At 37.1% G+C, this 9,982-nt stretch overlaps 1 long non-coding RNA gene across 2 annotated transcripts in view; it reads left to right on the top strand.

Annotated features, from left to right (window-relative positions):
- Positions 1 to 9,982, top strand: part of LOC107179531 — a 79,729-nt gene that overhangs the window by 47,423 nt on the left and 22,324 nt on the right. Inside the window, exon 4 of one of the 2 annotated variants that reach the window (XR_001510169.2) lies at positions 778 to 944. The exons of the other annotated variant lie outside the window; for it this stretch is intronic. This is a non-coding gene — a long non-coding RNA (uncharacterized LOC107179531). Of the gene's footprint in view, positions 1 to 777; positions 945 to 9,982 lie in introns of those variants that run through there. 2 annotated transcript variants of the gene reach the window in all.

Genomic DNA, 9,982 nt, shown 5'->3' with positions numbered 1-9,982 from the left:
GGGAAGATTTATAACTAGATTACTAGCTCTCTATAAACATAGACCATGCCTCCATACTTCAACAACTTCAGTACCAAGCTTTCTATACGACCTCTAAAAGCTTCTCAAAGACTTTGGTGACAATCTCAGCTGAGTCTCACAGAATGAGCAGGAGTTATACAGGTGATGACAACAGCAATTTCTTTTCCGGCATGTCCAAGAGTAGAGGCTGCAGGGTAAGGTAAACTCTTAGAATAGTAAAGCAAGTTATAGATGTGGGTGAAATGCTGAGTGTTGGGAAGAGTGATGAGGCTAGATGGATACGTGGGATCATATCTTGAAAGACTTTTTGGTAGACCATGATAAGAAATACAGATACCTTATAGAAAAATATCAAACTTCTCATCTTAAGAGGTTGAATGCAGCAATAACACAGTACAATGTGTGCCTAGATTATTGCTATAAGAGCACAGTGGAGAGTCAATGTAATCAAAGCTGGCTGTCCAAGAGACCTTATCAAAAATGCGATCCTCGAGTTTTGGATGAGCAAAGTGAAGAGAGATCATATTGTAGGAAGAGCAAAATGCACATCTTAAGATGTGGAGGCATAAAGTAGCACAGTATTTAAACAGTGCAATCTACCTGCAGTCATTAGTGATGAAACCAGAGAAATGAGAATAAGCAGACAACGGTGGTTTCTGTAGGCTAAACTAACACATTGCCCTTTACCCTGAAGGGAATGGGGAAACATTGAAAGATTTCAAGCAAGGGAATTACATGAGAAAATTTCCATTTCAGAAAGACCTGCATATGATATGGCTGAGAAGTAAGAAAACCAGTGAAAACGGTTCTCAAAATGCCTACCACCCTAGAAGACGTTTTGGAAATTTGAGAAGTTTTTGTTATCATGGCAGTTCAGAGGCATTATGGCATGTAGAAGATGAAAGTACAGGGATGCTAGAGACTTTGCAGTGCCTATTGTCCTGAATAAGGGAGATGGTTCCTGTACCTGACACTACTTTCTAATGACCTATTAAACATTTAAGTGTGTGAAAAACCTTTTACTGATTATCTGAATTAGAATCTAACATCATTTCTCATATTAAAATAAGTTGATTTTTACTGTTTTAATATACACTGAATTTTACATGGCAGCGGAAGCCATCCAAATAGAGGTAAAATTTTATTCTATTTTCTTTGGAACTTTGTCAATATTTGTTCACCATTTCAGAAACAACAACAGCGACAATAACAACTGCCTGTCACCAACGTGACACACCGGAATCAGTCAGTTATTACAGCTGCTGTATTCCCTGGGCTTCCATTGGCACAAGCTTCCAGGCTTGGACTTCAGCATCTTTTCTTCCCCAACAGCCTTCGTATGACCCAGCCCTAATTCCAGCCATAAGTCCAACTAATGACACCTCACCAGGTCACAACCCTGCTTCAAGAAGATGTCTTAGAGAAGAGCTAGAAGTCACGAGAGACAATGTAGTAGACAGTTCTGAATTGGAAAGGAAATTAGATTTGAACGGTGGCTTCCAAACTAGACAGTACTGCAGGATCAGAACTACCCAGAAAGTTGAATTCAAAATGATGATTCTCAAGTTCTACCCTCTGACAATCTGGGTTGACTTGTCTGGAGTAAGGCTAAGGAGTGAAAATCTATGTTTTTCAATTAATTTATTTATTTGGAGAGAGAGAGAGAGAACATGCATAAGTGAGCATGAGTGGGGGAAGGATAGAGAGAGAAGGAGAGAGAGAGAATCTCAAGCAGGCTCAGCACTGCCAGCACAGAGCCCAAATGCTGGGCTCAAACTCACACAAATGGTGACATCATGACCTAAGCCAAGATCAAGAGTTGGATGCTTAATCAACCAAACTACCCAGGAGCCCCAAGGAGTATAAATTTTTAACAAGTTCCCCAGGGGACTCTGTTGTAAATGTTGAGGCTTTGGAACACCCTTGAAAGACCACTGTACAGGATACCATCTAAAGCCTCCTCTAATATTCTATGACTTTCTGAAAGCTATGACAATGGGGGTGAAAGTCTTCTCTCCATTCCCTGACTAGGACCACCAAAACTCTAAGCACCACTATCCTGACCTTGACACCAGCATAACTGACCACATGAATCACATGTGTTAGTGACCACACAACGTATGCTCTCAGCAACCAACAAAGTAACCACATTATTGTTACGTACACAAAGTACATCTTTAGTATTCACACGTCTATAAGAAGGTAAATGGTCAAAAAAAAAAAAACCACCTCAAAATGTGTAATGTACACATAGCAGGTGTATAAGAAATAAAGTTTTGCCAAACTGCACTAAAATTTACTCCATGACAAGAGCAGTGCATTTTCTCCATGGCTGTCATAGATTTCATGGATCCTGAGAAATCCAGCCATTTTTAGAAATCCCATGAAATTTACCTTTTCACTCGAATCCACATGAAATCAAAATTTTTCCCTATGAGTCCCCATAAAATTGGCACATTTCCTCAGAAGACCCCATGAAATTATAAAGAATATTGCAGATTCTTTGCTCCTGGCCCTTGCTGCACATCTTAAAGAGACAGGTTAGATTGCAGAATTATTCCATTTTTCTGTTGATATTTACCTAAAATCATGATAAAGAACAAGGCATCAGTTGTTAAATAGATCATTTCCAAATGAAAAGAGAACTCGAACATACTTTGGATAACCAGAAAACATATAAGAGAAAATCTCTTCAAATTAAAAATAAGTAATATCCCAAGAAACTGATAAAAATATGAACTTGCCCCAATTTTCCCCTAAATAAAATTATCATTGTAACTCATTTTTAAAACACCCTTTAAAAATACCTAAAATTTCCCTAGAATCCATCTAAACTTTGACAGTATAAACATTTCTGGAAAACCACCTGAAGTTAGGAAGTTACGAATGAAAGAACTATTCCAGTTTTTCTCACGTTCACAAATGATGTAATACTCAAGCCAAAAATAAAATTTTCCCCAAAGCAAAAAAGCCAGATTTTCATATATGGGTTTGCAATGGCAAACAGTGTCTTTTATAAAGTTCTACTTCATAAGATGTTGCAAAAATCAAATGAGGTCGTGGATGTGCAAGAGCAGACTGGTGCTTTAGAAACAGAATAGTAAGGTGGGATGGTTTCAGATTTAATGAGAAAATATTGATTATAATGAAAAATATAGGTATTTATGCTAAAAGTAGCACATGCATTCAAATTAACACAAAATGAATACTCAGCCTTTTCTCTTTACAGAGAAAAATGGAACATGAAAAAAAAATTAAAACAGCATTACAGCAACACAAAATTGCAACAGATATATGCGTTTAAAATATGACTACTTATTTGTTATGAAAATGAAAATAACACACATATTTCATATTTGTACAGAGGTCATAAAATCTGACCCTCTTGGTTTTAACTGGATCTTGATTCCCTCGGGGTTGTTAAAACAAAACAAGCTCTCCATGCAAGTAGAAGGCCACACTCAAAACGCTCTTTCTTGAATGTGAGCCAGTAGTCCACTCAAAGGAGGGAGTTTTGCTTCAGAAATATCCTCCTGAGTGGTAATTGACCTAACAGAAATTCTAAGCTGCCTTCACACTTTTATTCTGAATCACGTGAATATTTATTCTTTTCTTAGATTAATCATCCACAACCACAAATCCAGAAAGATGCTGGGGAGGACCACAAAGACTAGTATAACAGAGTTAACTCCAAGCTGCCCGCTAAAAATTTTAACAATATAAATTATAAGTACCACCCCAAAACAGACAGAGAGGAAAGAGTGATTTAACTTGTTCTGATATTTGGAATTCTGATTTTGATCCAGATGGGAGAGATTATACTGTCCTGGTAAAACATCAGCGTAGAAAGAAAAGTGCTTCTTCTGGCTCTTCACCAACACTGAAAGGATTCCCCTTCAGGTTAATCAATCTGCTGAATTAACTTTCGTTCTGTTGTCATGAGATAACCTTTCCAGCTCCCTGCCAACTCACAGCAGATAGAACACGGGGTTGAAAATCAGGAACAGGGTTCTAATCCTAACTTTGCTATTAAATAGGTATGTGGACCTTACACACTTCAGTTAACCTCTGGGAGCTTCATTTTCCTTATCTGTAAAATGGGGACAGTAATCCCTGTTCTGACAATTTTTCAGAGTTTTAGTAAAGTTCATAGCACATCTTCAAGGGAAAAGTGCTGTACAACTGTAAAAGCCCTTCTCAGAAGGAAACTCAGCAAGCAGAGGACCTCCAGGAGTACCCTTCGAAGCCACCCCCAGAGCATGACTCTCAAGCACTTCCTGCATTCACGATGTTTGGACTGAGCAGAGGAGGCACAAATATTTGTCAGCAAATCACTCTTTATGCCGCAGGTTTCTAATCTAGAGACAACCTGGGTCATGAAATTAAAACTGATCTTTCTCATGTTATAAGAGGTTTTGAGCAATCAGTGCTTAAAGCAAACACACATCTTTGGTAAAATGTCAACGTTTTATCTATTGATAAATGAGTTTCGTTCTTGGCTCTGCTTAATGGTAGGTTGTATTATTTTCTTCACTTTGTTGATGAGGAAGCCAAGATACAAAGAGTTTTAGCTACTGTCCTAGGGTCCCCGGTTATGAAACCGGGACTTGATTCCACATCATCTTAATTACCGGGTCACAGGTCCGATGAGGCCTTTGTCTTTGTTTCCACTGATATTTGAGAGTGGCTTCTAGAAAGCTGTGTTAACAAACAGGATTGTCTGGAATTTTTTTTTGTGAGAGAATGTGGGAATGGAGAGTGAAATGTAGGGATTGTTAAGGAAAAGTTATAGAAAGGTAAACAAAAATGCTTAGTTAGGAAATGCAGTTTTACATTTTTCATGTTCATTAAAAATCAGAATAAACAAATATGGTTAAAATTACGTAATAAAAAATTGTTGTCACTGATCAAAAATGAAACTGCTACTACTATATGTTTTCTGTATGGCCTTGCCTAGACAAAACAAACACACACAGGAAAACCCCACAGTCTGACCTGAAGGCCCAGATGCTCACTATGAAACCATGTTCACAGAAGTAAGGAGGTGAGATGGAGTGTGGAGGAACTGACCCACAGAAATGCTACTCATCTTGATGCCAAGGACAGTTTGCTTCTCCCAAGCTGTGGGGCTACTTCTGACTTGAGACATTTAAATGAAGTGATTGCTTGGCTGAGTTGTCCCAAAGTCTGTCTATCACACAGACTCCACAATGCAACTTTTCCCAAAATGTGCTGAGTATTAGAAAAAATGAGTGTAAATATGTCACAAATGATGATTAATTCATCTGAAGTATCATAGGATGTGTGGAATTTTAAAAATAAAGAGTAGGAAAAGAGTCGGTTAATATACTTCAATAAACGATTATATTTTATGTTTTCTTTATAATATCAATATCCTGTGATTTTTTTATTATAAAAAATGCATTTGTTAATTCCTCTGTTCACTAATTTCAGTTACTTAACGAACTCATACTTTGTGCCAGGCACAAATTCACAAATGACCATGATCCTCTCCATCTCTTGTCCTCAAGGTCGTTTCAGGGCAATGAAGTAGAAGTCAGCCGTCAGCAACTGAAATAGGGTTTGTAATTAGAATGTTGCATGGTGCTATACTAGTTGCCTCAGAAGTGGATTAGCAAGAATTGATGCCTTTCCTATGGTCGAAGCAGCAGCTAGGCTTAAATCAGTATGTTGATATCACACCTAAGAAGGCTAGCAACTGGGCAGAGATATCCAGGCATCTGGAGGCTGTGGAGTGAGGGTGGGAGGTTCATCAAGGAGGAGCTGAGGAGCGTTCAGAAGATTTCGAGCAAGAATAGATTCTCACGTCAGAACACTGTGTAACGAGGCTCCTGAAGAGTCCACATGTGAACCTCAAATAAGTGCTCTCATTTGGGTACTTTGCCACCCAGATAGTACCTATGACCAGTTGAAGATCGCCAGGGAAGAGCAATGACTGACAGGAGTCTGCAGCAGCATCCACAAAAGACACACGACTAAAACCCCATGACAGATCCCTCCTGCTTATTTCAACACAAAACCAAATTGTGAGAGGAGGAGTTAAGTAGCAGATAAGCTCCGCCCCAAACTTCAATTATTGGTCAAACCTGGGCTGGAGAGAAGGGGGCATTACACTGGATATAAGATTGTAATTTTAAGTTTCACTGGATTGATCTTCTTTATAATACCTGAAAGTGATCAGGCAGCCATGAATTCACCTGTTATTAGATGGGAAAACCATTTGAAGGTGGTCATTTGAGAAATAAAAAAACTGTATCTTCTTTGTAAGTGGGGTGGAGTTGAGACTATTCAAAATTATAGTTACGGATGTTATAAATAAGATATAGGTGTAAGCAAAGGTATGGTGAGAACACACAGAAGAGACAAGAGACAAAATATTAGGATGCCAAAGAAGTCTCAGCAATAGTTATAGTTATGAGCAGACGATCACCTCTGTTAACCTCTTAAACCTCCTCTTTTCTTTTGTAAAATTACTTGCCAGTCGCTGAGCCATGTTTATTTCCACCTTAATTCTGGATCACTGGCTTTAAAAATAGCCAAGGACTAGCTTTACATAATGTATAGACTAGTCCATTATTTTTTTTTAAATAAGTGAGTTCCACTTTGAACAGTGGTGATTTCATTGCTTTAACTGGCTGACTCACTTTACAGCATTTTAAGGATGGAGAACTTTGTTCTCTGGTTGTAAAGAGAAACATGAGTGTCTCATGGAAGCACAGATTTCAAAAACCCTATCATTTGTGTTACTTATATTTCTCAGGAAGACAACAAGACAAGGAGAACACAAGCATAAATAAAAGACATTCTCAGGAACACCAGTGCCAGGATTTTGGCCAAGTCAGTGCAGAGATGCTGTGTAGTCTCATACACATCAAGTTGGAAGCTGGGACCCAGGAGGGTGATGTTAAACCAGGTGGCCTCATCCTTAGGAACCACTGGGGTGACTCCACCCTACCTGCCACCTGCCTCTCCCTTTCCCGTTGTAGAGAGTGCTTTAAAGAGCCAAGTCCAGGAACTAAAACAAAGAAGCCATTTCCTTTTCTTCGTTTTCGTTTCTTGTGCCTGATGTTTATCTTCAACCCCTTTTGTCTCATACCATGTGTACTATGACTATAAGAAATGAAATGCAAACCCTGTGCAACTAGAGTGATTTAAGAGAATAGATTCTCAAGCCAAAGCAGCAATTTTATTCAGGAAGCTTTTAACGTGCCTTTCTCTGACAATGCTTTTCCTTTCATGTAATTAAGAGATTTCAAAACCTGGAAAACATGAATGGTTCTTGCTCATATGTATGCTCATATGTATGCCCAGATATACACAGGGCTGATAAGGAATCATGCACTATTTTGTGTAACTAACCAAAAAGTATTCTTTTGCAGTTTGGAGTTAATCATGGTCATCTTCACTTGTGGCTGAGCCTGGCCCAAGTTGTATAATGAATGTTCAAAAGTGACTTTATGCTACAATGTTTAAAACTGAAAAGAGAGACTTTTTAAGTGGGAATAATAAAATTGTCTAGTTTCACAAACTGAAACTTATTCTACCAATAAAATGCTGTTGTTTTTCAGCATTTCCTATACATTATTACTTGCAATATAGGAAAGTGATGGTATTTAGCACTTGGTTATATGGACTAGCAGTAATGATTTTTCTCCATCACAGACATTTAGAATTTATTATGAATTAGATTATATAATCACATATCCCCTTTATCAAAAATTATGACAATTCAAGTGTATAATTTAAATGTACAGTGTGAATAACATAAATATTTAAAATTTTATATATATATATATTTATATATATATATTTATATATATATATATATATGGAAGGATATATGAGATATATATACAAACAAGGTATATTTTGTATCACAATTCTCAGATTTATTAAATGAAAACAGACTCTGGTTTTCAAGTTTGCACACTTCTAGCTTTTATGTTCTTGCTCTTGGGTTTTGTCTTGCTTTGATTTGCTTGGCAATAAAATAAAACAAAACAAAAAATAAATAAAATTAAAAAATAAGATAAAATAAAATAAAATAAAACTAAACAAAATAAGATAATGAAATAAAACATAGTGACTCTCCCATCTCCATTTACAAATTTGGGGAAAGTGGCTTGGTTGACCCTAGATAAGTTTAATTACTTAACACCAATACCTATGAAAGAAAACACCTTCAGTAAAAACTATCAACAACAACAAAATAAACCTAAGTTTAGATGCAGTTTTGCCCTTTGGAAAGTAGATTCGTGTTTCCTAAAAGGTTGAATGAGTGTTTACTATATGACCAAGCAAATCTACTCCACAGAATCTGCCCGCATTCCCCAAAATAAAAGTATATTGTCATGAAAAAATGTAAAGTGAATGTTGTTCATAGGAGCACTGTTCATAATTAAAAAATAATGGAGACACTTCAAATGTCCATCCAGAGTAACTGGCAAAGCTAACTGTGGTATGTCCGTTCAATAGAATACTACTCAATAAGGAAAAGGGAAGGAATCCTGGGTAGTGTAGTCTGAAACCCCAGAAACAGCACATTGAGTGACATGGGCCACACCCAAAGGACTGTGTACAGTGGGAGTGCATTTATGTGGAGCTTCTAGAAACAACAAAACTACAGAGGCAAAGAGCAGACCAGTGTTAGTCTCAGGCTGTGATAACAATGGGAACTTGCTGAAATGGGCATTAGGGAGCTTTTGATGGGTAATGAAATGTTGTATAACTAGACTGTGTTGCTGACTGAACAATTGTAAATTTAATAAAACTCCATCAAAGTGTACATATAATATCAGTAGATTTAATGGTAAATGACATGTACATAGAGCTTCTAAAAATCTAGGCTTGTTCTATTCTCCTTCTGCTAATACTTCATATATTTCTCTGCTTTTTATTCATGATCAGAGTAGAACATTTTTCATTCTGTGATCTTCTACTGAAAACTCACCAAATATAGCAGCTCTTCATATCTCCCTCCTTCTGTCTGCCTGGCTTGTTCATTCACTCACTCATTCAATTATTCAACAAAACTATATTGAGCATCTACCAAGTATCAAACTCTGCTCTAGGTGCTGAAAATGCAAGATGAATAAGTCATCTCCTAATGCTCCTCTTTTCTTCTCATGATAAACTCTGTCCTCATTTTAGAGCCACTCTTACCCCATCTTCCCTATTTATTCTTATGATCCTATTTAGGTCAGCAGTTTGCAAGTTGGTTCAGTGTTTTGCAGAAGTGCTACCTTGAAGTGTCAATCTTTTATACTTTCATGAATGTATCTTTAAAAGACTTAACCAACTCAAAATTAAGTAATCCACCACAATATTTATTCTGTGGTTTCTTCCAAAGACAAATATGCCAGACAACACAACTGGTTTGGAAGAAAGGACTTTTACTTATCCCAGTAATATCAACTTTATTATCCCAATGAGGAACAGCTAAGGCAGTTCTGGATTTGTGAAAGCTGGCTTTCCATTCTGAAGAACAGAATTCCAAGCTTTCTTTGGAGAGATCCCTAAATCCAAAGCTGCCCTTTGGGCTGGGATCCATTTTCCAAACTAAGTGAGATGGATTTAACTAGTATCCAGAAAATACTTATGACTTACCTGTATTTCCTAGATTCATCCATTCACTATTCCCACAAGAATTTCTGTCCTGTAACTCTTGTGCATTAAATATCAAGCTATATACTGGTGTGCAGGTTGAAAAAGGTCTAGAGTTTGCCCTCAAACTGCTTACAGTGTGAGAGATAGACAAGTAAAATGACAAACTAACAGGAGAAAAATAAGGAAAACATATACAGAGAATAGAAACAATGTAAATAGGATTATATCCATATAGTTTTGTCTGTAGGTGATAGTTGATTTTCAAAAATAAGTAGGAGTCTGATAGACATAGAAACAGTAGGATGCTAAGGCATCCAAGCTAAGGGAACAATGT

Source organism: Panthera tigris, chromosome B1 (assembly GCF_018350195.1).
Source record: "Panthera tigris isolate Pti1 chromosome B1, P.tigris_Pti1_mat1.1, whole genome shotgun sequence".
Taxonomy (NCBI): domain Eukaryota; kingdom Metazoa; phylum Chordata; class Mammalia; order Carnivora; family Felidae; genus Panthera; species Panthera tigris.
The sequence above is the reverse complement of the archived record's forward strand: the minus strand, read 5'-3'. Positions and strand labels throughout refer to the sequence as shown.